Consider the following 3,806-nt stretch of genomic DNA (forward strand, 5'->3'; position numbering starts at 1 on the left):
AGGGGGGCGGGGGGGGGGGGGGGTCCCAGCTCCTCGTTGTTTTTAACCGCTGGAAGATGTAGCGATGAATCACCTCGCTTCCACGCAGTCACGGAGAGGAGGACTTGGGTGACCTCGAAGGCAGCGGGCGTCTTGATTGCTGGACAGCGTATTTGCTGAGCCTCAGCGGGCGCGGCCGGGGCGCTGGCACGGAGGCACACTGCCCCCATGCGGTGGCTCTGTGCCACGAGCCTCCTGTCCGGCGACGGGGGACATGCATTTCCCCCAGGGCCCTCACTTCACCACCTCTGCTTCCTGGAAGATCTGGAAGCTAAACTCTAATTATTGTTTTCATAAATTATGGCTCAAGAGCAGGCTCGGGGCACCGGGATCATTCGGGGCTGGGAAGCAGAACGTTCCAAACGTGGCGTTAGAAGTGTAGGTTTCAGGTCTGCCTCTAGAAGGCTGCGCAGGTTGCTGAAATTCTCTGTTGTCGCTGAAATTCTCTGTTGTCAGCTGCAGGAGGACGAAAATCATCAAAACTTGTGTTGCTAATACGGGATTGCCTCAAAAATCACTAAGGTGTCTTGTGACGACAGGCAGTATGTACCCCTCACCCACCCAAATGTGGGCATGCTCAAAACCCAAGATGCTTGCCTCGTTTCAAAAAGATGTTTAACAAAACCCTGGCCGTCCTAAAGCCCTCCAGCACAGCCCAGGTAGCTCTTGGATCTCGTCTGGGACATCTGGTTGTAAGGAACAGAGATCTCTCCACCTACCTCCGTGTACCTCCTTGTACTGCAGTGGGGACTGACAAAAACCCAAGGGTGGAGCTCATCCTTCTACCAAGCGCAGGCCTCGCCTCTGTGGGGTCCCAGTCAGCCCTCTCCGTGGAATACTATTCAGGAGTAAAAAGTAAATAAACTATTGATACATACAACAACAGAAATGAACTTCAAATTTTATTTTTTAAAGAATTATTTTATTTAACTTTATTTATTTATTTATTTTAATTTGACCAGAGAGGGACAGAGTGAGAGAGAGAGAAAATGAAAGTGAGAAAGCCAGCCACCAGGTCCAGGACTCAAACTGCCATTGGCCATCTGAGAGTCGAATGCCCTTCACCACTACCCCACCTTCTGAATCCCAAATTTTATTTAATTTTAATTTTTTTAACTTATTTTTAGTTTTTTGCCATAGAGAACATATGCTCCCCAGAGAGACAGAGAGAAAGAGAAAGCGAGAAGTCACTTCTCAGGGAGGGAGATGGACATTGCCACGATCCCTTCTGCTCTACTCTTCTTCCTTTTTTTTTTTTTTTCTTACAATCTTTACTGAAGTTATACAAAAAGAATCCCCCAGAAGTGAAAAAATACATTATGTACAAAAGCACTTTCCCTTGGGAGGAAGGCCTGCTCTCTCTCTGAACATGCAGTGCTCTCAACTGTAGCTCCAGCCTCCGCTGTCCCCTCTACTGCCGCCCGACTTCGGCCTATTCTCAGACTCCTCCATGTTTTCTGAAACTTCACCTCCACTGGAGACAGCATCCCCACTGCCTCCATTCACCTCTGGCTCTTGTTTGGCTTTCTTTGCATCACCTTTCCGGGGGCTTTCTTCCTCTGGTTTCCTCTTTTTTACTGACAAGGTGGGAAATACCAGTCATATTTTGATGAAGAAGCACCATCTGTCGGCTTTCTATTGGCAATCATGGAGACTGAAGACCCTCCTCCACTGGAGGTGAAACCTGAGGTAGAGCTCTCCACCAGGGTGGCTTCCAGAGCCAATTCGGCTACACCCCCACTACGCTGGGCCTCCTTTGCATCTTCTATCTTTTCTCTAATCTCAGGTAGCTGTTCTTCCAGCTCCTCCATTTCTTCCTGATATTCCATAGGTGATCCTTCAGCTTCTTTCATCTGTTCATTTAGTTTAGCCATTCTCTTCTCAATGACTTCACTAGACTTGCTGTTCTCAGATTCAACACTAGCTTCTCCAAGTTTAAGGGGTGCCTGTGCAGCATAAAGCTGGGCTGCTTCTGTTTCCTGCCTTTTAAAAATGATCTTTGCTAAATCCAGCATGTCCCCGGCAAGTGCTAGGTTCCCAGTCTCCCCCTCTTCATTTTCTTGAAGAGATTTGTTTTCAGGAGTTGAACTGTTTAGTGTTTCTTCAGCTTTGTCATGTTCTTCATCCTCTTCTTCCCACCCTTCCATTTCTCCACCCTCTTTCATCTGTTCTTCTCTCTCGTGTCTCTTCATTAGCAGCTGTCTCAACTTTGTAAACTTCAGGTGATTTCTCAGTAGCCACCTGGGCTACCTTGGTCTCAACCTCATCTCCAACTGCCTTAGATTCTTCTACAGGCAGCTTAGCTTCCTCCTGACTAGGAACCAGGTCTTCCCTAATCTCCTCTACCCCCTGAGTCATCCTTTGTATCTGTCAGGGTCTCTGCAGAAGTCTGGTTTGATAGAAATCTGAGCTCCTGCAGCTCACAGTGCACCTACTGGACCATCCTTAGGAAGAACTGTCATCTGCCCAGGCTTTTCAGAGACTTCTGACCCAGCCTCTGCAGCCAACACCTCTGAAGACGAAGCCTGTACCGTCACCTCTGGTGACTCTTTAGCAGGAAGCACTTCTTTTCCCACCAGCTGCTCAAGAACACCCTTTCCTGGCTCATTTTCAGAGGTAACTACCTGTTCCTTTGGCTCATCCCCACCCACATTCGCTGGCTTAACTGTGGCTTCTACCGGCTCTGCTTCCGACTCCACTGCAGCACCCTGCTTTCCTAGAGGCACAGCAGGCTGTTCTCCTGCAGTTTCTTTTGGCTTGTCCTCTATGTTCAATGACCTCTCCCTGCTTTTCCTGACCACCTCTCTTTCTGTACTCTTCTTCCTGGATGTCAGCTCCAGAAACTGATTTTCCTTCCTCAGCACATGGTGCTTCCTGTCCGGCCTTCCCCAAAGCTTCAGTCAGTCCTGTTGCTGCTGTTCCTTCTGCCTCTTCAGAGGTTTCAGTAAACTGATCTGGAGTCAATTCAGCTTCTTCCTGTCGCTCCTCTGCGGGCTCACTCATGTCCACATCTTCTCTTCCACCCTTCTCCATTATACTCTCTTGCTCTTTTTCAGTTTCAGGCCTTTCCAGACACTTGTCTTCTGGTTTTTTGGCTGCTGCTTTTTCTCCCCTGGCGTCATAAACCTGTTCTCTCAGCTCTTCCCTTGCTTCCTCATCTATCATTATTTTCTACCAGAGCTTCGTCTTCTGCTTAGTCTCCTTCTTCCTCTTCCACATGCACACCTTCTAAGGCATTTCCCAATATACCATTTTCAGTTCTTGCCAATTCTAGAAGTGATTTCCCATTTTAAAAAGAAGAAGGCTTCTCCACATTCATTAGCTGTTTCTCCATACTTCTTACCTAGAAGACTAGCTGCTTCCTGGAACGCATTGACAGCTGCTGGAACGTCTCCCATCACCAGATGTTTCTGTCCTAAACCCAAGAGTTTCTCAGATTCACTATCCACATCCAGACTCTCCATTTTATCTGCAGAGGTTGAAGGAGCAGGGACACCTTCTTCAGTCTTGTCGGCGATGTCAGCAGTGGCTCTGGACTCGGTGGCCATCGTTCCCCTGAGGTGGAGGACCAGGAGGCTAAATAGAGCCTGTGAGGAAAACACAGGGAATTTATAAAGACAGAGACTTCCTCAGGGACAGAAAATGCCCCTTGTGCTCTAGTCTTACCTCAGGACTTTGGGAATGTGCACACACATACCCAGCATGTTCTTCAACCTGCAGGATGTGGGACTCAAACCACAGAGTTGGCCACACGGGCTCCAGGACCT

At 48.4% G+C, this 3,806-nt stretch overlaps 1 pseudogene; it reads right to left on the bottom strand.

The window, feature by feature from the left end:
• Nucleotides 1-436: 436 nt before the first annotated feature.
• Nucleotides 437-3,587, bottom strand: LOC102477294 (nuclear autoantigenic sperm protein pseudogene; annotated as a pseudogene).
• Between the last annotated feature and the right edge of the window lie 219 nt (nucleotides 3,588-3,806).

Source organism: Tupaia chinensis, unplaced genomic scaffold, assembly GCF_000334495.1.
Source record: "Tupaia chinensis unplaced genomic scaffold, TupChi_1.0 Scaffold145148_1, whole genome shotgun sequence".
NCBI classification, from domain to species: domain Eukaryota; kingdom Metazoa; phylum Chordata; class Mammalia; order Scandentia; family Tupaiidae; genus Tupaia; species Tupaia belangeri.